This window comes from Pinus tabuliformis, chromosome J (assembly GCF_031772625.1).
Source record: "Pinus tabuliformis cultivar Carrire ecotype Pingquan chromosome J, CPIR1, whole genome shotgun sequence".
NCBI classification, from domain to species: Eukaryota; Viridiplantae; Streptophyta; class Pinopsida; order Pinales; family Pinaceae; genus Pinus; species Pinus tabuliformis.
In genome coordinates this window covers 1612377705-1612403135 of record NC_142295.1, presented here as the reverse complement: position 1 = coordinate 1612403135, position 25431 = coordinate 1612377705, and positions in this window count along the sequence as shown.

Here is a 25431-nt window from a genome sequence, read left to right as displayed (position 1 = left end):
CCCAGAAGGAGCCAGTGTTAGCCCTGAGGTGCAGAGCTAACATTTTGAAGGCTAAAGGAAGGACATGGTCTGCTTCGTTGTCCTAAAGAGGACCCCACATGGGCCATTACCCCACTTTCCTCACTCTTCCACTTACATTTCATTTCGCTCGTTTCCTAACCCGACCCTCACATCCCGACGAAACCCTCTTTCACTTTAGCCTTAAGCAAATTAACCCAAAACCCCCATAAAACCTTACCTTTCCATCATACACACCCTCTACACATTTCTCGAGGACATCCCATATTTTCGTGTCCCTCTTCCGTTGATCTTCCCCTGCCAATCTGACGGCCCATGTTTCATGATCAACAAAACATGCCTGATCATTCCCCACCATTAGATCACCCCCGCCAGATCTAACGGTTGTCACCCATATCACGCGAGCAACAAGCGAGAGGAATACCCACCCGATAAAGGCGGTTTTTCTCTCTCCTCCGCTGCTACGTGTCATCCACTAAATGGAATCGGGCAGACTCCACCATTTACCACTTACTGCCCGATGCCCTTCTGATAGAAACCATAACCGCCCAAACAAAACCACCCCCGTGTGTTATCATCTGCACACCTCCTCCACCCGATAGTTATCCGATCTGCTCACCTGAGATCTAATGGCCCGGACATGTTCCACTCTCACCACAACCTCAAGCCTCCTGTGCCCGATCTCCATCGTGCATTCCCCTCAATCCAACGACCCTTGTTCATGATCGCTCACACTTGTCCTCCTCCACTCTGTCATTTCTCCATCCGTCCGATTTGACACGTCCTCCCACCCATGCACCTTGTACTCCACTTCCTATTAGTTACCCGAGGAAGAAGGTGGTTGACTCTGTCAGTATTGTGACAGTCGGATCGCTGAACCGAATTAACAGAAAGCATGGCTGAAGGAAGAAGGACACAGCACAATCTCTGCAAACAGAATTAAACAGTCATGGAGCCTCACTGGCACAATCAAGCCAACCACCTAACAAGGCAGTGTTGTACCAGGATTAATTACCGCTTTCATGATGGAAGGGAAATTGTGTCCTTGAACACAACTAGGCAGTTAATGATAGTAGGGGATAGATTAAGACACCTCCAGCCCTAAAAAGTTGGAGAGCATTGTAAAGAGCTATAAATAGCTGAAAGCAAGATGTAATCAGGGTTCAACCTCTAGAGACTGTAGATATTTGGTTCCTTGCAGCGTCTCATCTTCATTCTCAAATACAAGCTTCTTTTGTTGTTACATGTTTAATTTCCATTTCCCTCCTGTTATAAACTTGCACCTGGATAAGTTTATTCATGTTTTCTCCTATATCTAATGCTAGATAACTGTCATCTTATCTCTGCATTGGTAAATTGGATTTGCTATTGAATAGGTCATCCATGTTTCTTCTGTATCTAACGCTAGATAACTGTCATCTTATCTCTGCGTTGATAGATTATATTTACAAGCTTCATTTACTGGCTACAGCTGGCCATCATATGTCATGTATGCATCTATTGGTGTGGTTAGTATTCTCCATTCATTCACTTAATCTGCAAACTATTGAGCATTAGTGGTCTAAAGCCTTGTAGGCTAAGGGTGTTCATGCATGTCTAGAGTGAAAACAGAGTTGAAGTGGTTATCTGGCTTGAACCAAACCATAATCCATTCTAATAGTTCCTAGAACAATATTGAAGATTATATGTTATCAAGCATCTTCGAGTTACAACCTAGGAGAGTTTCTTGTAGCGATAACAAGTTCCATAAGATCTCCACTCACAACACAAGTGAGTGTCAGGCCAAGAAGTCACTGGTCATCGAGCTGAAGGCTTCCGAGTCAGACACATGTTCCAACTCTGAGTCAGAACCCAACAAGGGGAATGACCGAGCCTAAAGATCCAAAAGCACAGGAACGCCTATTCCACTCACAAATGTGGGTGAAGGGTTCTCCACTACTATTCATTATTGACAGTGGGCACCAAAAGAACCTCATTTCAACAGAGGTTGTGAAGCATGTGGGCCTACCAACTACAACACATCTGTAGCTATACACCATCATGTGGCTTCACCAAGGACAAGATCTCCGTGTCAGCTAGTAGTGTCAACCTCCCTACAACATCAAGCCATTCACAGATGAGGTATTGTGTGATGTTGCTACTCTTGAATTTTGTGATGTATTATTAGGAAAACCATACTTATGGAAGTGAAATGTTGTATATGAATCTAGACCTCACTCTGTAATTATTTCTTTGGGTAGTAAGTTATATAGGATATAGGAGGTAGCCCCACCTACCACCATCTCTTTGATCTCTACCAAACAATGCAGTAAGGTCATAGCCCCATCCACGGCCCCAGGGAAGGGTTCCTCCAAGCAGCTGAAGCAGGTGGATACAGTCGTGGAAGAATACAGGGACACCTTCTCCTCTAAGTCGGAACCCAATAAGGGGAATGACAAAGGGAAGTAGATTGTTGACGTAGAGCCCAGTGCCACTGTGGCCATCACCAAGATCCAAAAGATCAAGCTTGAAGATCCAGAAGAGCAGGAATGCCTATTCCACTCACATATGTGGGTGAAGGATTCTCCACTGTAGTTCAACGATGAGAGCCAAAAGAACCTCATTTCAGCAGAGGTCGTGAAGAGGCTAGGCCTACCGACTATAACACCTTTACATTCGTACACCATCGGGTGGCTTCACCAAGGACAAGATCTTTATGTCAGCCAACAGTGTCGCCTTCCCTACAACATCAAGTCCCTATTGGATGAGGTATTCTGTGATGTTTTCTACTCTTGAAGTTTGTGATGTATTATTAGGACGACCATACTTATGGAAGTGAAATGTTATATATGAGTCTAGACCTCGCTCTGTTATTATTTCTTTGGGTAGTAAGTTATACAAGATACCGAAGGTAGCCCCACCTACCACCATCTCCTTGATCTCTACCAAGAAATTTAGTAAGGTCATCTCCCATACTAGCAAATTTTTTTTCTTTCTGATGTGCTCTCAAAGTAAGCAGAAGGTCATAGCCCCATCCATGGTCCCTAGGAAGGGTTCCTCCAAGTAGCATAAGTAGGTTGATACAGTCATGGAAGAATATAAGAACATATTCTCCTCACCCACAGGGGTACCCTTGCATTTTCTGGTCAAGGATTCGATCGATCTTACTCTCGGAGCACCTCTACTCAATGGCCGATATATCGTCACTCCATTCTGGAAAATGAAGATTTCAAGCTGAAAATCTAGGACTTGCTATAAAAAGGGCACATCCGACCAACTTCATCACCTTGTGGGAGCCCGATTGTACTTGTAAAAAAGAAGGATGGGAGCTGGAGGCTCTGCATTGATTATTGGGAACTAAACAAAATCACTGTCAGGAATAGGTATCGAATCCCACAGATTGATTACCTGTTGGACCAACTCAAACGGGCCAAGTATTTCAACAAGATCAATCTAAAGTATGGTTATCACCAAGTTCCAATAGAGCCCACAGATGTATGGAAGGTCACCTTTAAATCCAAGGAAGGCCTTTTTGAATGGTTGGTTATGCCCTTCGGGTTGACAAATTCCCACCTTGTGGCCCTTCACCAACTTGTTCGTGGTGGTTTATCTAGATCTCATCGTCATATTCAGCAAGAGTTGGAAAGAACACTTGCAACCAGATGCTAGTAGATGGAAAGCAATTTCCTGATTTTCACTTCCATGATGCATTATTATGCTACCTGGGCCACCTTTGTGTTCCGTCAAGTGAGCATGGCAAGCTGATTTGGAAGGCGCGCCATAGTTTGGTCGTAGGACACTTTGGTGTGGAGAAAACTATGGTTATACTACAAAAGTACTTTTATTAGCCAAAACTCATGGATAATTGTTGCATGTCAGTTTTGCCAGAGACCCAATTGAGATTAGACATGGGATAGTGTACTATCAGATCCTTGACTATTTCTAGTAAGTAGTTTTTGCATGGTTGAGTAACTAGTGTCCTCAAGGATTGCGTAGTTGGACCATTGGTTAATTTTGGTATGTTGGAATTAATAGCATATGCTTTTGCTATTATTTCCTAAGCAAAGTATGCAAGGACCATAGGTAAAGCCTATATAAATAGGGCTTGGTTGGTTCATGAGAGATATCTTCATATCTTCATAGTTCATTGAGAACTGAATAGCTTGAGAGCTAATTCTTTTTGTATTGTGAAGAGGATTTCCACTTGATTGATAATACATGGTTGGGATTTTATGCTGGCGCTTTCCCCTGGATATATCTTGTGTTATGTGTGATTATTTCTCTTGATTAGTTATGCATGTTTCTACTTGATGTTGCTCATGAATTCAATTATGCTTCCACTTAATGTTTTGTAGAAGTAGAACAAGTATTATGTTTTAGGACATTTCATGTCAGGCCAGGGTAACTCCAGACTTGGCAGAAAAAACTGATTGATTTATTTCATTAGGTAACTATTGTTTATATACAGGAATGTGACTGATCAGTTCATCTACTTGATGACTGTTCACATTCTGGGTAAACCCAACTGCTGAGGATTAGGTATCAACAATTCCCCCCCTTAATCTGAAGGGATGTTGGTGAGTCCAAGCATCGTTCTGAATATTTCAAGCTTTTCTCTTCCAAGCGCTTTGGTGAAGATGTCTACAATTTGCTCATTTGTGGAACAATGACGGAGATGGATTGTTTTGGCCTCAACATGATGTCGGATCAGATGATATTTAGTATTGATGTGCTTAGTATGATCATGGAACTTTGGGTTCTTGGCCAACTTTATTGCAGAGGTGTTGTCAATCATGAGTGGAGTTGATTGTACTTGTTTTACCTACAAATCTTCAAGAATTTTCCTGAGCCACACAATTTCTTTCGTTGCTTCAGCTGCTGCCACGTATTCTGCTTCTGTTGTGGAATCTGCTGGAACTGATTGTTTGTGTGATCTCCAAGAGACAGCTCCTGATCCAAGACTCATAGCATATCCTGAAGTAGATACTCCAGTTTCTTTGTCTCCATCGAAGTCTGAATCAGAGTATCCAATCAAGCTGAAGTTGTCCACCTGTGTATACTTGATTCCAAGGTCTTGAGTTCCCTTCAAGTACCTTAGGACTCTTTTTGCAGCAGACCAATGTCCCTCACAAGGTTTTTGCATAAACCTGGAGAGGATTCTAACAGAAAATGAAATGTCTGGTCTCGTAGTAGTGAGGTAGATGATACTTCCTATAAGCTGTCTATACTTTGTTGCATCCTCAAATTCCTTTCCTTCAATAGATGTGAGCTTTAAGTTTTGTTCCATTGGAGTAGAAAGAGGATTGCACTCTGTCATGCCAAATCTGTTTAACAAATCTCCAATGTATTTCTTTTGAGAAAGAAATATGGATTTTGGATGTTGGGTTACTTCAATGTCAAGATAATAATGAACATAGCCCAAATCAGTCATTTCAAAACTTTTTCCTAATTCTTTCTTTATGGATGCAATATAGCTTTCATTGTTCCCTGTCATTAAAAGATCATCTACATATACCACAAGATATACAACTGTTTTGCCAACTTTTTTGACAAATAAAGTTGCATCATCAAGATCAAAATGATTGAAGTTGAGTTTCAGAAGATGCTCTGTTAGTTTTTCATACCAGGCTCGTGGTGCTTGTTTGAGGCCATACAAGGACTTCACAAGTTTTCATACTTTATGTTCATGTCCTTTCACAGCAAATCCTTCAGGCTGGGACATAGAAACCTTCTCTTTTAGATCTCCATTCAAGAATGCAGTTTTTACATCCATTTGATGGACTTTCCAACCATTATGAGCAGCTAGTGCAAAGAGTGTCCGGATGGTGGCCCATTTTGCTGTGGGGGCAAAAGTTTCCTCATAATCGACCCCTTCCTTCTGTGCAAAACCTTTTTCCACAAGCCTAGATTTGTGCTTGTCAAGTGAGCCATCAGCTTTGTATTTGTTCTTGTAGACCCACTTGCAGCCAATTGGTTTGGTTCCAAATGGAGGATCAACCAGCTTCCAAGTGCCATTCTTTATGAGGGCATCATACTCCTTTTGCATCGCTTCTTTCCATTCATCATGAGAAGCAGCTTCTTTGAAGGAAGTTGGTTCAAAATCTGTAGACAAGTTCAATTCACAATCATAAGTAACATCCATATCAACAGGTGAATTAGAGTCATCTATATCACCTCCATTTTGTCGGTTTGAGTTTCTGGTTCCTGTTTTTCCAATTTCATCAGGATGAACACTTTCAAGTGTCTTTGTCAGCCACTTTGGGGGACCTTTCTGAGATGGTCCAGGTTGCTCTGTTGATTGAGTTGGGACTGAATCAAGATTGAGTCTCCCAATTCTATCAATTACATCACTTAAAGGATAATCCGTTGTTGGAGTTTCATGCAGGGGAGATTGTTCTTCAGAAGAAGATTCCACATGTTGATCAAGTATAGGAATCCCCCCTTTAAGATGTGGAATCTGATTATCAAACTCTTGAAATGATTTCGTTTTTGTGAATCTATCCAAGCGATCAAGTTGCCGCTCAACAACACTGTCAGATTTGGATGATTCAAGAAAAATGACATCTCTAGATACAACAAACTTTTTATTTACTTCATCATAGAGGCGGTATGCTTTAGAGGTGTTTGAATACCCCGGGAAGATACATTTACGACTTCTAGCACCAAGTTTGTTTCTATGTACCTTTGGTATCAAAGCATAACAAGTGGAACCAAAAATCCTGAGATGTTTTACCGAAGGAACATGTCCATACCACAATTCATAAGGAGTCTTGTTTCTTATAGCATTAGATGGACATCTATTCTTTATATATGCAGCACATAGAACAGCATCAGCCCAAAACATTATCTTTACATTTTTGAAGAAAAGCATGGATCGTACCATATTCAAGATTGTTCTATTCATTCTTTCAGCTACACCATTCTGTTGGGGATTATAAGGCACAGTTGTTTGATGTTTGATCCCATGTTGGGGAAGATAGTTTTCAAATTCATTTGATGTATATTATTTTCCATTATCAGTGCGAATAGACCCAATATGAGATTGTGCATCATTTTCAATCCACTTATGAAAATTCTTGAATGTTTGAAAAGCATCAGATTTGTTCTTCAATAAATAAACCCAACACATTCTGGTGTAATCATCAATAAATGTCATGATATATTTATTTCCATTTGCAGAAGGAACAGGCATTGGACCACATAAATCTGAATGAATGAGTTCAAGCTTCCTATGTGCTCTTGAATGTGAATCATGAAAAGACTGTTTGCTATGCTTTCCTAAAATGCAAGCATCACATTGCTTATGTTTCCTAGGAATTGTAGGCAAACTAGCAACACCATTTTTCTTCAATAAGCGGAGACTGTCATAGTTTAAATGTCCAAATATAGCATGCCATAATAAACTTGATGGAAGTGTACCTTCTTCATGATGAGAAATATATGAGAAATGTTGTGCATGAGCAGAGGTTCCTTGCAGTTTGAGAAGCCTTTCTTCTTCTATTCCCCTCATGACAAGTGAGTGGTCAGATGCTTTTCTTACCTCAATCTTGCCATCAAACATATGAATGGAGTGACCTTGCTGGCGGATGTGGACCAAGGACAACAAGTTTCTCTTGAGCTGTGGGAGATATAGAACATGATCCAGAAGAAAGTCTGGAAGACCAGGCAGTTTAAGCCTGATTGTGCCAAGCCCTGATGGCTTGATTTTTGACTGATCTGCAAAGTATACTGCTCCATCAACATTGTCAGTGAAATCTTCAAAAAAATCTTTCCTATGAGTCATATGACAGGTTTCTCCTGAATCAAGCAACCAATCATTTTTCGAAGAAGCAAGTGAAGCATTAAACAAATCTTCATTTACTCCAATGTTACATTGTGCCTCAATATAGTGAGGGGATTCAGGTGTTTTACCTTTGTCTGTATCATTAGTTTTACCTTTCTGCTGATTTCTTTTCTGCTCAATTTTGTCCCATGGTAGCTTGCATGTAGAAGCATCATGTGATCCATTTCGTTTGCAGTGAATGCAATGCAGATCTGCTTTTTCTCCTTGAGAATGTCTGCCCCCCCGCCTCTGAAGTATCTTCCTCTTCCTCTTCGTCCACCTCTTCCTCTTGTAGAATCTTGAGCAGGATGCTTTTCTTTATGAGCAAGGCAAACAGTCTCTTCAGAAGATTCAGGGACTGTCTTCTTTCCAAAGGCTTTCTCTCTTTCAGCAAACTTTTTCACAAGAGAGTCAAAGGTTATATCTTTAAGATTTCCATTTGCTTGTAAAGACTCAAGATAATTGGAGTAAGTAGGATAGAGTGCCTTGAGAAAAGCAATAAGAGGGATATCCAGCTCAACCTTAGTGGATTTGATATCATACATTATGGATTTTACTTCAGATGCAAGAGCAAGAGGATCATTATTTTTCAGTTCAAGAGTGAAGAGTTTAATCATGAGCTGAACAACTTCAAGTGCAGAATGTGAGTCATAGAGTTCTTTCAGTTTTTGTAAAGCTTCAAAGGCAGTTGAATAAGATGAAATATGGTGACTTACTTCTTCATTTACAGATGCTGCGATTAATGCATAGGCTTTGTTGTTCTTGTTTTCCCAAATGACGAGCTCTTTGTCTGATGTAGGCTGCACTGGATCTTTGTCTTCTTCTCCGACACACACTCCTTTCCACAACTCAATGAAGATGAGGGTGTGTTTTATCATCCGGGACCATTCAGGATAGTTCTCCTTACCAATGAGAACTATTCCTACCATAGAGATGATTGAATGCATTCTGTAAAAACACTTCTGCTGATAGAAAAATACTTCTAATGGCAAAAAGAATGTGCTTTTGTGAAAAAAAACTTTTGCTGCTAAAAGAATGATTCTGATTCTGCTACTCCATTTATATTATTGACTATTGAAATGAATGTTGATAACATGCTACCACTGTAACATATATCACCACATGAACAATTTGAGCGCTTGTGTTAAACGCTGCCACTGTAATATATGAGCACTGCTATCACCGTACTATGTATTAGAGCGTATATGTGTCACATGCATATATCAGAGCGCATATATCAGAGCGTATATATATATATATATATATATATATATATATATATATATATATATATATATATATATATATATATATATATATATATATATATATATCACATGAAAATTTAAACGCTGCTTACTGTAACATATATCACCGAATCATCATAGCATCAAATCATCAAATCTGCATAACAAATCCCGCTCAACTCAATCGTAGCCCAACGCTCTAGTTTAGAGCCAAGCCACAAAGGGAAGAGCCTTCCAAACGACTCTTCAAACCACCGTTCCAAAGCTGGCCGACAGAGGCATTCTCCAAAGTTCGAGCTTCAGTCTTTAGCCGCTCTGATATTCAGCAGTTTTTATTTGAAAACAAGCTTCGGAGGGGACCTCAATACGCTCAGGCAAAGGCAGAAGAACAGGAGGTTTTCTGAGTATACTCTGGTGCTTAGACAACAGGCGCCTTTGGGCATTCAGCTCCCTTAAAACGATTACGAAGAAAAGGTGCCTGATTTTGTTGAAACCATGATCTTCAACGACACAAACGTTGTGATCACAACAGGCAGGTATGCTTCAAGAGAAGAGGCAACGCGCAAAGGGAATGTGATTAATGAGATTGGATGATGGTATGTCAGGCCTATGCAGGTCAGAGACAGGCATTATGGACAGGGCGCTGGCAGAGGCAGATTATTTAAGAACAGAAGAGAATAAGGCAGAGGCGTTAACCAACGGATGCAATTACACTAAAACCAGCAGGCAGATGCGTTATGGCAGAATATGGGACAGAGGAGTTACAAGGCACGCCAAAAAAAGGAACCTGGGACCTGAGCTCTGATACCATGTCAGGCCAGGGTAACTCCAGACTTGGCAGAAAAAACTGATTGATTTATTTCATTAGGTAACTATTGTTTATATACAGGAATGTGACTGATCAGTTCATCTACTTGATGACTGTTCACATTCTGGGTACACCCAACCGCTGAGGATTAGGTGTCAACATTGCATATATCGGTTTGTTCTATGGGTGAAATTTCTACATATACTACTTTTAGCAATTTTTCGGGTCCTCAACTTTCAGAGCGGTTTTGACCCCCTAAATGGCATTTTTTGAGGTTCATTATAGGCCTGTAGCCATAGGCAAGGGATCTTGGCAAATCTTGTAGTATTCAGAGAGACCTTTCCAACAAGGTATCGTACGTGCCAAAAAGAGATAATATGACGAAGTTATAACCCTGGGAAGTTGGTTTCCCAACTAACCCCAATAGGGCCCACAAACTCTTGGTGTTATATCTCTTGGGGTTAGGGTTCTAGTTTTTGAGGGTTTTCTCATGTTTTTCAATAATAAATAGGCCCTTTAGCCTCATTGTAACATAGTTCAAAGGCATGTATCTATCACATCTCTTCTCAGAGATAAGCTACCATTGCCCGAGCTAGTCTTGTTTCCATTATGTTTGTAAGCATATTTCAATATTTGATATTAATGAAATGAAGTTTAATTTTTACTACATATATGTATTTATGGTTATATATGTAATTTATTGCGTTCCTTTTTAAGTTCAGATCAACAACATGCAAATTTTCCTTCTAGACCACAATATAATAGTAATTGACCGTCAAGGAAGAACCAAGAGTCAAATAATAAAATCCTCCATAATATAGTTTTCATTATTCCTTAATCCCTATTGAGATGATTAATCAAGAAGGCATCCCTTGGTGTGACTATTATGATGATTCACATAGGGAGGATGAATATCCTCTTAGGTAAGGCCTTGAAGATCACTCTAATGATGTTGAACATTTGAATTTGATTAATGGCACATATTCTTATTTTATGTTTCTTGGAAAATATTACCATGTTACTAATGAACAACATAAACAACTTTTCAAAGGATGTGCTAATACATCTAATTCTATGAACGTGAACATGAATGTTGCTAGTGATGAAATGGGGGATAAAACCAATAATCACATACACTACACAAGGAGGAATAAACAAGTTGATAATTCTCAACTAAGTAATATGCAAGTAAGTGGACTAATGTTGAGTTTACCTTTGAATACTAATCCTATTCCCTTACCCAAACAAAAGAAGAATTATCTTTCCATGAATGTTGATGTGGGTAATATTTTTGCTAAAGTTAATATTTCTATGCCTATTTTTGAGTTCACCAAGTATCGTCATATGAACCAAGTAAAAAAATTCTCTGGCCTTGATAAAGAGTTCAAGGGCACTCCTATTCTCTTGCAAAATATGCACTAACTAAAAGAATGGAGGGAATGCACCTTTCATCCTTACCTTAGTTGTGAACAATTTACTTATTCATAATTATATGCTTGATTCTAGTGCTTCCACTAATGTTATGCCTTAAAAGGTCATGAATTAGTTGGAATTGCAAATAACTAGATCTTATGGGAATGTGTGTGATTTTGACTCAAGAGTCATTTAAGTTCATGGTCTCATAATGGATCTAAGGGTTCAACTCAGTACTTGCATTGATATAGTTGTACCAATGAATATTATTTTCATAGATGTTCTTGATGTATGGGGCATGTTCTTATCTAGAAAATTATCTTTCACCTTAGGGGAACTCTTCAAATGGACTTGTCTTATGCCACTATCCATACTTTTTATGGAAGAACATTTGTACTATATGAGGAGACTATTGTGAAATATCATGTAGAAGGTCCCAAGGAACATATAAAGTAGACATCTAGTATTGGTAGAGAATTTAGAAGTCATTACACATCTAATTCAATAACACTAATACAACACCCTTCACAGGGCCTATCTATAATTCCTTTTGCTTTTGAAGTAAACATTGAAGATCTTAGCCAAGGGAGAAGATGAACCTTTAAACCTTGTGATTGCTTTGGAACACTTTAATCCCGGAAAGGTTATGGCTAATTAAAGGCTAGAAGAAAGGAATAATGATGTGTCTGTGGGTGGTATATGTCATATTAGTGAGGAAGTTTCCCTAGCGACGTTATCACCTTCCATTCATAATTACATGAACTCCAGGACAAGTGTTTATGATGAAAATATAAAATAAAGAAGAAGGTATAAAACTAAGAATTGCTAGGATCACAAGACAAAAGGGGAAAATTTTGAGAAAGGAGTCCTTGTGCTGGTAGAAAATGACCCTTATTATTACAAGATCTATGGAAAGGTTGGAATTGCCTCTTTTTATATGTCCAACCGTAGTTGAGTGAAGTTGTCATTGCTAATTAATAACCAACTTCTTAGATTTTATATTGGCACTTGACTGTTGACCAAATGATTTTGTAGATTAGGTAGGTTGTGTGTTATGCATATTGATTCACATCTGTCTTGGCTTTCTTATCATGCTTAGTTTTACACATTTATGTTTATGTTATAAAAAAAATGGAATTGTAGTTTAGAACTTTTCTCACATTGGTTTTACTTTTCATATCAACGACCCTTTATTAGTAAGTTTTATGTTAGAATGTAGCAATAAAATTTTAGAGTGATAAAAGTATTGGAGTACCATAGATGTTAGGGTTCTCATGCACCATAAGGTGAATATATGGATAATGCAGTCTATGGTGAGCACATGTCCTTGAGTTGGAGTGAGATATTACCCATCCATACATGTGGGTAACCCTAGAAGAAATTTTTTCTCCTATGATGTATATTTCCAACTATTCTATAGCAATCATCCCTCCATGATTCACATTGTAGAAATAATAATTGACATTATCCAGATACACAACTCTTGTGATGCATCTTGCTCATATGCTCAGGGCATTTTTTGAAATAAGTGTACTCATCCAATGATGGAGACTCAACACGCATGAGGTACATTAGTCATTTACTCATAAGAATATTTTTCATTTAGTATATTGGGATTTAAACCATGGGTTCAAGTTGGAAATGAATCATGATGCTTGGAAGTTATACTTGTTGCATTATTTCATTTTTGTGGTTATATCCTCCTTCTAGTGAAGTGTAACCACATAGGGACTTGTCCAACCTCATTAAGAATAATAAGCCTAAATAAATTAAAATAGAGTGGCTATATCATTTCATACTTAAGACCTTCCATGCATCCCTTTTCTCCATGCTCCTATCTTTTAACTTAATTAGTGTCATTAGTTTGCACTAGTTTCTTACTTGTCTCATTAAGCCGATCGAGTATGATGTGTAAGGGTGTCCCTCCATCATCAAAGTTGAAATTTTGCTCGTCTGCCAAAATAAAAATAAAAAATAAAACTCTACAAAAATAAAAATAAAAAAATAACTACACAAAACATTTAAATAATATTTATTGAATAAATTAAATCCCTCTAAACTCATATTAAATTTATAAATCTAAATTAATTCTATAGAAAAAAAAAAATGGTGTCCATTTTCCCTGCGGTTCAACCTCGCACTTTATTTCATTTCATCAAAAATGAACACCACTCCATTCCATCTCTATCTCTTCCCTTCGTCCCTCCTTCCCTATCAATCCTCCCCCATCTAAGGCAAAACAGTACAATTTCTTTTCCCTTCGTCCCTCCTTCCCTATCAATCCTCCCCCATCTCAGGCAAAACAGTACAATTTCTGCTTTTCGTACTGATCGTTGGATGCTACCTGCCTCCAATCTTGGCCTCTTTTTCCAACGGCCTTAATCCTCGCCCCAACCGCTATTACCTATATTCCTACTTCAGAGCAGTTTGATTTTAGCGTGAATTTGGCTGAGTGATGCAAAAAAGTCCAACCTGAATAGTGAGAGCAGCAGAACTCTGCTGTTGCCATGGATAAACTTCCACCCCATCACATGATTCACCCAAGTGAGCAGGTGAAATTTAAAATTTGCCAAAGTACAGCCTTTGACATGTTACAAAAATTGAAAGATCCATATAACCAGCATCCACATGCTCTTAATCCGTGCTGCTATGAAGCCTTCACATGGGTCCCCTCGACCTAAAATTATTTAATGAGAAAGTTCAAAGGGGAGGTGCATTTTCGAACGGGCTCGCCTTTTAACACCCTGCGGATCCTCACCTGATTGTCCGTGCTGCACTAATTTGTTTATCCTGTCGCACAATTTCAACGACAAATTTTATGAGGGTAACAATAATTTTTTAAGATACAGTGAGAGCTTACAATGATTCAGGGCATGGTTTAACGACGTTTCAGGAATATTACCGATTTCTGAATAGAATTAAACTCTTGAAAAAATTACAATTCTTATTTTATATGTTCTCGATCGTTCAAAATAAGTTTAATATAATTATAATTTGCCCTATTTTTCTGTTTGCGATAGCTATATTGTATAATTTGATCCTTGATATGTGTAGCATAATTGTATACGATGGATCTGTCTATCGTAATAATGGATTTGTATCGTAATTGTCCATAGACTCAAATTCTTGAAAAGCAAACTATTTTAAATTAATCAAAATTTTGACTTGGTATGTACTCGATCATTAGGGCATGGAGTATGTCCTAAAATTGCTTTTGTTTGGCTAAGAGCTTGTCTTCCTCGAACGTAAGGAAACAAGGTAACGCCCCAAGACCTGGAGGCATTTGGCAGGAGAGAAACCCTGCCCCCTTACGGACCATGAGTGGGAAAGCGTGCCCCCTTATGGACCATGAGCGGGTTATTCTAGGTGGCGTGGTTTTCCTTGAATAACGGTGATGAGTGAACCTGCATTTGTGGTTAGAAGCTAGAGATGGTTGTCATCACCAATGGTTTGACAACTGAGTTATAATAGGTTTTACTAGTAGAAACAATGTTCTCGATCATTGAAAATTATTTTATTATGTTACATTCTCGACCATTGAAAATTATTTTACTATGGTACATTCTTGGTCATTGAAAATTATTTTATTGTATAATAAAGTGTTTAAATATGGCTGCCCTTTTCACAAATTTAATAGTACATTTTTTAAAGTGGAAATTGTATTAAATGCAAAACATTATATCACTTTAAGACAAGGATTATCCATGTTAGTCACTAGTTGGGGAGATCTAACCATATTCAAAAAATAACTTTTTGTAAAGAGGACGTTGGAACCAAAAAGAAAAACGAAACTACAAAATTCACAATATTTCTAGTGTTATGTAATAAGATACACTATCTATAGAGATTAATAGCATATGTCGCACAAAGAAATGGCATGAGGAGGGTATTCTGAGGGCTTTGAAACTAAAACTACAATCTGAATAGGCACCTTTGACTCCTCATGAGCAGTTCCCCCCATACGGGGGATACCAAGGTATTGTTCTATTCAGTCTAATATGTCGTCCACGACTCTCAGGTGGCAGTGAAGGCACTCCAGAGAATGGAGGACATTCTCCCTATGCCTATGTCTATCCATCCACTTGCATCCCAAAAGAAATTTCATTTACCAATATAAATCTATTGTTTGCATGTACTGATTAAAATGGCCCCATGGTGTGCCTTATATAAGGGGTCCTTTCAACCCTTTCTACCAACACTTCAATATCTGAGAGGGGGGGGGGTTTATATGTGCATATTTATCCCTCAACTCGAGCAATTTCTTCCTAAATAGGGCCCCTCAACTCGAGCAATTTCTTCCTAAATAGGGCCTGGTGTGAGGTCTCATTATTGTCCCACAAAGTCCTACAAACGATGGTGCATACGAGTGTGCCCCCTTTAGGCCCTCTCTTGATAGTATGCTTCTCCACTTTGTACATGTTCTCGGTGATGAGGCATTTATGCAAGGGATAGTTGTTCCACACTCTAAAAGCAAGAAGAAGATAATAATTTAACTCAAAATCCCAAAGAGGTTGTTGTCACTTTTAACGACACCTGCAGTACATGTGCTTTAGGGGACATAGAAAGCTTCCTAGAGACAACTTGTGGGTTGATTGTAGACTAGTGCCTAGGACATCTTAAATAGAGAAGCGCATGGAAGATTATGAGTGGGGTTTATATTGCACTCCAATTGTCACGTAAGTAAAAAAGAAAATAAAGGGGGCTTGGTTCTATAGTCTATCATGTAGATAAACTCAAACTGATACATGGATCCAAATGCTCAAGGGGTAAATCGGGCCAACCTCAAAGAGAAATGTTTGGTTCTAGTGGCCGACACACAGCAACAGGAAAATTTATATTGAAGTTGTAGTAAAGTGAAGAGGAGGAAAAGGAAGGAGGGAATTTGATGCAGAGGGTTGTAAACAGGGTAGAATCCCAAGCAACAATGTTCGAGCTGCATGTTGGAATTCGATACATAGGGTTGTAAACAATACATAATCCTACGCAACGATGTTCCAGCAAAAATATGGATGAGAGAGGAGGTGGAAAGATAGAAAGAGCAGAGTGCTTATTGAGGTTTCACATCAAGTATAACATGGGTACCTCTATCACCAAATAGTGTGAGTAAATCTGTGCTCATACAGGTACTGTGGGTTAATCTAATAACACAAGTAAATATGTAATTACTACAAGTACTGTAGGCTATTGAATAACACAAGTAAATCTATAATATACACAGGCGTTGTTCTCTATTTAGCAGCCTAGATAAATCCATGAATCAGGGAGAAGCCAACAGTCTCATTACATTATTTCAGATAAGGAAAACAAATATATGAAATGAGATTACAAAAGGGAAAACATACTGCGCATTGATCTGCTTGGAATCACTAGGGAGTTTCATTAATACTTGAAGGGTCCAAATACCATTCCATTACCTTTAGCATGTGTCTCTCTGATCCCTTATGAACAGTCCATTTAGAACCAAGAACGACATTTCAGAATTGAGACCATCTTAGGAGAAAGGTTTTGCAACCCATTTTTAATCTTTCTTCCCCAAATTTATCAGAAGAGGGGGAGCTTGGAATACAGTTACAAAATATCTCAGCTACGGCCAGCTGTTCGATTGACAAGCTACCTTGACCTGTGATGGTTTTGCTTCCCAAAATGATTACAACCGGGATTTGATCCCTTTCTTGATAATATGGAAATTATAGAAATAATCAGGAAAAGTAAAAACTAAAAGATGATGGAGGAAGTGTCCCTCTAATGTTCCTGTGAAGGCCTATGATCAAGCCATGTCTTTGTCATCGTGTGTCCCTCTAGCTACTCAGCCGGTTTCTGTCACTTTCGCCTTAATTGCCTGAAGCATTTGTTCTTTAAAATTGGGAGTGGGCAACTGTCAATTCCATGCTGCAGTACAGAAGTAGGGGACACCTAGGCAATACCTCATCTTCCCTCTTTAAGGAGCACCACGTTGGATCATTGAGTCCCACTGACCTTTCATGTATTTATTTACTCTGTATTGTCGACACTCGTTTCATGTCACAGTGGGCCTTTTTGGGTCGACCCATACTGATTTACTGTTGCACCAACTTCATTAAATTCTTCAGCTGCCAACCCATCCACCCTCAAAACTTTGTACCATACTATTGGGGCTTTACGGCAGTGAGATGTTTACTCTTAGAGGCACTACATAACAGCGAGTTTCGATGCTCCCTAGCCCCCTTTAGTTTAGCCCCTGTCTACATTTCTTCTCATACAACTGGGGGGTTGTGACGAGGTGCTTATTCCTCGAGCGCTAGGGCCTTTGGAGGGATAGTGTGTGAGGATGAGTGGTTTCTGGAGGGGGGCATGAGAGGTAAGTGGTAAGTGGGGGGGGGGGGGGTTGTGAAATGGTATGAGAGGGACACGTAGTGGTGGGGCCCGATGGGGAAACCACTTTTTCAGACACCCCCCCCACTTTGTCGATAAAGGGAAATATGGCGGGGCAGCCGAAAAGGCTTGGGAGCCATCGATCTGGTGGAGTCAATCCAGGCTGTCTATAGATAGTGGGTATTTACTTAGTATGCAGCCTTTGAAAAGGGATAGATGCAATAGCCTATTAATTCAATTGTATAAAATATCGCATCCGGGAGAGACTTCGACGAAAGAGGAACCTTTGCTTCGTGCGATCGTTGATTGCCAAGATTGATGATGTCATCAATGCCATGTGGAACTTCCTGATTGGTGACACGTGTCACCCAAATATGCCACCAAAGGACCCTTAACAATGCCAAATATGTGTGTCACATGTCCTTTGTACCAGTGCATCATGCTGACATCAGCTACCATGTGTATTTATCAGGACCAATCCTGTGTTGCCACATGCCTTATTGGACGAGAGAGAAAAGGCTCGTCCTTCTCTAATTTTGCAACTGATTTCCTTTGTAAAATGCTTTTCGCCCCTCCCGGCGCTTGAACACTGAAGGCATAAATCTCGACGGTTTTAGTATTATTGGCCTTCGGTGGTTTCATGATGTCGTATTTGGCCGTTCCCTCTGGTGCTCCCGATCGCCAATTGTCGATCTCGCTCTAGACCGTCGACGTGTGGAACCTCTGATTTGCAATAGGCTATGGGCTAAGGACCTCTGATCGATGATTTCATTGACCCTTTGTATTGCACTTTGAAATGTTGTTGATCACCTATATGCCACACCTCAGACCATTGATTTTTTGCGATCGCCAATATCGATGATTGCTAATAGCACATTTGATTCACTCTCCCCTATTGTTGCTTTCCAAGACTCTGATTGTGATTGCGATGAGCCTCCCTTGGTCTTTTCTCTTTGTTTTCTAGATTCCAAAGGGTAACTTCAACAGGCCTTATCTTATGATCCAAAAGTCCATTTTCGGACTTCCACATACCGTTGGAAAGCTCGTTCCGAGAAATTTGCAAAGGAGAGAGCCAGATTTAGCTTTGTGAGTTTTGTGGCTTGAAAAATGACTTCAAACTTCATTGCTATTTGGCACTTGGGACAACTGAAAACTCATAATGCAGTGAGTGACAACATTATTTCTGGCGTCGTTGTCAGGGAAATTATTGAGGGATTTTTCCCCTGGGATATGAAAATTTTTTACATTTCCTTTGTTAGGTGAGCAAGGGAAGTGTGGGTTGAAGATATCTCACCTTGGCGACTCCACTATTCATTTCTCTGTTTGATCATCCTAGCTTTCAAGTAGCCTCATACTCGCTCTGCTGGTAGAGCTGCTAAAAACTATCCCTACCTTTGAACCTAAAATCACTCATCGGGGAAAGTTTTCAAAATGGCCATTCCTGAATTCCTGGCCAACAAATTTGCCCCACTGGATTTTTCTTCTATTGTTGTTCATCCCAATCATGTCCCTTCGTTTCATGAATGGTATACCTATTTTCCTAGATTCAGGGGAAGCACAAATAGAAGGCCTGCCCATCACCTCAAAGAATTTCATGAATGCATGGAACAACAGGGTTTTTTTCTTGAAGATGTACAAATGAAATTGTTCATGTATTCTTTAGACAAGGATGCTAGAGTTTGGTACAAAAAAATACCTCGTGGCAACGTATCTTCATTAAAACATTTTCATATAGCATTCAATCACTATTGCAAAGGACTATATTGACCGAATGATCTATTTGAAGGTTGTTGCACACATTTTAATGATGAAGATAGTCTCGAGGTTGATGACCTTGCTAAAGATGTTTGTGGAGCTCTGCTCCAAGAAAACATCTATTCGCATCAAGAAGCATCACCCAATGAATAAGAAATAGATGAAAGAAATGTCATCTAGCTGCAAATAAACCCTCAGGGGTCTAATTCAGACGAATTTGATGTTTCTCCATCCTATGATGAATATGATTCTAGTGGATAGTTAAGTGATGTAGAGCCACAACACTCCTAGTTATGGGAAGATGCACAAGAAGAGGAGGCCCACCAGGAGGTTAGAAAAGATGCTTCAGTCCACGATGCACATCCTTTTCCTGGAGAACATGATAAAAAAATTCCTCCGATTTATGATTCATATTATTCAGAGGAGGATGAGATGGTCATGGAAGTTCAGAAGGAATTGTTTAACAACAAGTGGGGAGAAAGATCCCAATGACAAGTTTTCCAAGAAGAACCCAAAGTTGAAGGACCACACAAAATCTGTTATTATCTGTTGCGGAAGGATTCCTTCCAGGAATTCTAAGTAGATTCTCCAATCTGTGAATCTTACAGTTCAAACAATGAAGAGTCTGTTGCAGATTTAAAAGAGGTTTTCCCTTTGAAAAATGGGTAGTAAAAGATCAACACCAAGTTTTTCTTGACAAATCTAAGGCTGAGGAGCTAAATGGTGTTTGTGGCTACCCTGACCAAGAAGACATTGTTCAACAGACTGTTTGTGAAAAAGAGGCAGCTGCAAACCTTCCTTGTCAGTTCTATGACCCTGTAGTTGATTACATGATGTCATTCTTAAGCCAGTAGCATAGGTTATTTCAAGAGCATGTATCAGGTTCTCTGTTCGAAGATTTTTCATGGCGCGTGCTTATTTTAATTTTTGAATTTCTGCAGCATGAAGGAATTAGGTCCAGCACCCAAATGTTGTCTTGTTCAATTGGAGGATTGAACTCACTTAGGTGAATTGAACCCCTTATATAAGTAGGAGGGTATATAAATAAGCTCACTAGCTGGGCATTTACTTTCTAGTTGATAGAATTTATTTTTCTGCATTTTAGTTTGATGAGGAAAGTCCCCCCAGCAAATAAAGTCCCATGGACACTTTCTAGTTGTATTGATTCATTATATTTATGACTCCATGCCCAATGATGAAGGATATTGGTCTGTAGGTTCTCAGCACCTTGCTAGCAAGGAACTGTCCCCAGTTGGATCCAATGTTGTCACTCACTGCATTATGAGTTTTTAGTTGTCCCAAGTGCTAAATGCAGTGAATTTTGAAGTTGTTTATCAAGCCACAAAATATCTCAAAGCTAAATCAAACCCTCTCCTTTGCAAATTTCTCAGAACGAGATTTCCAACGATATGTGGAAGTCCAAAAATGGACTTCTGGATCAGAATATAAGGCATGTTGAAGTTACCCTTTGGAAGCTAGAAAATAAAGAGAAACGACCAAGGGAGGCTCATTATAATCACAATCAGAGTCTTAGCAAAGAAACAATAGGGGAGAGCTGATCAAATGTGCTATTAGTGATCGCAAAAAATCAAAGGTCCAAGGCGTGGCATATCGGCGATTGGCGAGATTTCAAAGTGAAATACAAAGGGTTAGTGAAATCGGCGATCATAAGTACCAGAGGGAACGACCCAATATGACATCATGAAACTGTCGAAGGCCAATAATACTAAAACTGCCAAGATTTGTGCCTTCAGTGTTAAAGCGTCAGGAGGGCCAAAAATCATTTTACAAAGGAAATTAGTTGCAAAACTAGAGAAGGATGGGCCTTTTCTCTCTCCTCTAATAGGATGTGTGGCAGCATGGGATTGGTCCTAATAAATACACATGGCAGCTGATGTTAGCATGACGTAGCAGTATAGAGGACACATGACACACAGATTTGGCGTTGTCAAGGGTCCTTTTGGTGCATATGCCAGTGACATGTGTCACCACTCAGGAAGTGCCACGTGGCACTAATGATGTCATAAATCTCGGCAATCATTGATCGCGCAAAACAAAGGTTCCTCCTCCACCAAAGTCTCTCCTGGATGCGATATTTTACACATTTTATTTAATAGGCTATTAGGTTTGTCCCTTTTCAAAGGCTACATAATAAGTAAATGCCCCCCATCTCTGGAAGACCGAGATTGACTCTGCCAGATTGATGGCTCCCAGGCCTTTTCAGCTCCTCTTGACCATGTTTCCCTTTATTGACGAGGAGGGGGGGGGTCCAAAAAGGAAATTTCCCCATTGAGCCCAGCCACTATGTGTCCCTCTCATATCATTTCACAAACCCCCCCTCACTTACTACTTACTTCTCATGCCACCCTCCGAAAACCACTCATCCTCACACTCTATCCCGCCAAAGGCTCTAGCACTCGAGGACTAAGCACCTCGTCATAGCCCCTCGGTTATATGAGAATAAATGTAGACAAGGGCTAAGCCAAAGGGGGCCAAGGAGCATTAGAACCCATCATTTTGCAGCACCTTTAAGAGTAAAAGTCCCGCAGTCATAAAACCCCGATAGTATGGTACAAATTTTTGAGGGTGGATGGGTCAGCAACTGAAGCATTGAATGAAGCTAGTGCAATAGTAAATCAGTATGGGTCGACCTAGAAAGGCCCACTATGGCATGAAACCAATGTCGACGATACAGACTAAATGAAGACATGAAAGGTTCGGGGGGACTCGATGATCCAACATGGTGCTCCTTATAGAGGGAAGATGAGGTACTTCCTAGGTGTCCCCTACTTCTGTACTCCAGCATGGAACTGATAGTTTCCCACTCCCAATTTTAAATAACGAATGCTTCAGGAAGTTAAGGCGAAACTGACAGAAACCGGTTGAGCAACTAGAGGGACGCACAATGATAGAGACATGGCTTGATCAGAGGCCTTCACAGGAACAATAGAGGGACACTTCCTCCATCATCTTTTAGTTTTTCCTTTTCCTTATTATTTTTGTAATTTCCATATTTCTAAGAAAGGGATCAAATCCTAGTTGTAATCATTTTGGGCAGTAGAGCTATCACAGGCCGAGATAGCTAGTCAATCGGATAGCTGGCCCTGGCTAATATATTTTGTAATTGTATTCCAAGCTCCCCCTCTTCTGATAAATTGGGGGAAGAAAGACTAAAAACTAGTTCCTGAATCTCGCTCCCGCGAGGGTCTGAATTCTGAAATGTCATTCTTGGTTCTAAATGGAATGTTCATAAGGGATCATAGCGACACATGCTAAATGTAATGGAATGGTATTTGGACCCTTCAAGTATAAATGAAACTCACTGGTGATTTGAAGCACATCAATCCGCAATATGTTTTCGCTTCTGTAATCTCATTTCATATATGTTTTTCCTTCTTTGATATAGTGTAATGAGACTGTCAGCTTCTCCGTGATGCATGGATTCGTCTCGGTTACTAAATAGAGAAAAATACCTGTGTATATTACAGATTTACTTGTGTTATTCAATAGCCTATAGTACCTGTAGTAATTACAGCTTTACTTGTATTATTAGATTAACCCGCAGTACCTGTATGAGCACAGATTTACTAACTATTTGGTGATAGAGGTACCCATGTTATGCCTGGTGTGAAACCTCAATAATCACTCCGTTGTTTCTATATTTCCACCTCCTCTCTCATCCATATTTTTGGTAGAACATCATTGCTTAGGATTTTTTATTGTCTACAACCCTATGTATCGAATTCCACCCTCCAGCCAGAACATTGCTACTTAGGATTATGTCCTGTTTACATCCCTCTGCATTGAATCCCTCCTTCCTTTCCTCCTCTTCACTTTACTACAAATTCAAGATAAATTTTCCTATTGTTGTGTGTTAGCCACTTGAACCAGACATTTCTCTTTAAGGTTGGCTCTATTTACCCCTTGAGCATTTGGATCCATCTATCGGCTTGAGTTTACCTACATGACAGACTGTTGAACCAAGCCCCCTTTATTTTCTTTTTTACTTACGTGACACTTGGAATGCAATAGAAACCCCACTTATAATCTTGCATGCGCTCCTCTATTTAATATGTCCTAGGAACTGGTCTACAATCAACCTAGAGGTTGTCTCTAGGAAGCTTTCTATGTCCCCTAAATCACTCGTGCTGCAAGTTTCATTAAAAGCGACAACAGAGGAAACCAACCCATGTGTTATAGGCCATTTTGTCACATCCGATCAGTGAGCCTCCAAATGGGATCAATCAACATCCTATGCCCCTTTGTCACCATCTTGCACAAAGCCCTAAGCCATTAGGGGAATTTTGAGGTCTAAAATGGGCCTCCTAAGAAAAATGTACAACCAAAATAAACTTTATAAGAGGCAATAGGATTCAAGATGATGATGTAAACCATGGGGAATGATTCACCATTTTTCGAGTAAAAAAGGTAAAAATATTAAAAAATAACAAAATAATAAAACTAGTTTTTCAACTTGAAATTTAAATTTATCTCCCTAGGGTTTTACTCAAATTTTGAGTGGGAGTACCCATTGGATGCAAAATTTAATTCCTCATCCAAGGAGTACCCATGTTTCATACTTTCGATGGACCCTTCCATACGAAAAATGAGAAATATATGAAAAAATGTTATTGCAATCACATTTTTCATGTATTTCTCATTTTTTGTGTAGCAGGGTCTATCTAAAGTATGAAACGTGGGTACTCCTTATATGAGGAATCAAATTCTACCTCCAACGAGTGTTGTCGCTTGAAATTTGAGTAAACCCACAAGGAGATAAGTTGAAAATACAATTTGAAAAAATAGTTTTGTATTTTTTCCCTCTAAATTTTGATGATGTAATCTAATCTTATTTCCACTATTATTTTATAATTTCCTTAGGAGGCCCATTTTAGACCTCAAAATACCCCTAATGCATGTACCTTTAATTTCCTAGAATTTGAGCCCTAAACTGCTTCATCTGACCTAGTTTAAGGACCAACACTCCTTGTAAGCCTACTCAGGGAATTCACCAACAGGTTGCTCCACTATGGCCTACGTTGGTCACCAACAGGTTGCTCCCATTTGCACCTGAGTTGGTTCTATAAATCTGAGAGAATGATCAGGATTATGGAAGCTTCACCTTCCAATACCTTTTAGAAGTTAGAATTACTTACCTTGGATAAATCATTATGATCCTATCCATCCCTACATTGGAGTTTTCACCACTTATCCTCTGATCCTATCCCTCCATCAAAGGTGGATATCTTACCCTAGAATGGTAATTGGATAAGAAATCCTAACTTACCTTGCTTCTCTATATATTTCTAGCCTGCTATGAGGTTTAGGGTTGGCTTTTGGAGAATAATTCTGCCCTTATGTTGCTGTAGTGAGTGGTCATGATTCCATGCATTTAGGGTGATTGGAGGTGCATATTGTGACAAGGAAAGGACAAGTCTGAATTCACTGTTTTCCTATATGTGATGTTCTTTCACTTATTTCAATACCATGTTGATCTATTGAATAAACTACTTAGATGATATTTCATATATGTTGTAGTATCTTGGCTTGTATTATATGACTGTAGAAATTTTTCAAATTCTCTACAAATCTACCACTCAGATATATGTAGAAAATCTGACTATAGATTAACTCGACAATGCAATATATCAAAGAAAAATACTATAATTTACTTCTACTATCAAACTTGCAGAAGCTTAAAGATTGAGCTGAATCAGATCTGAACACATATAATCATAAGTAGAAGAATCAATGCACATGAAACACAGAAGAATACTCAGGGGAAAGCCTCAGCTAAAAACCCCACTATCTGTATTATCATACAAGGTGGAAATATATCAGAATTACACAAAGCCTTAGCTCTCACAGCTAGCCAGCACTTAGTGCAATCCTCCTAGATGCTCATAGGCAATCAAATCTTCTCACAAGCCTTCTCCTCTTCCCTCCAAGCTCCTATTTCCTTGTGTAGTTACCTATGGGATGGTCTCCTTCACCCAGTGTAACACTGCTCTCTCACACTGCTCCAACACACTGTCAGA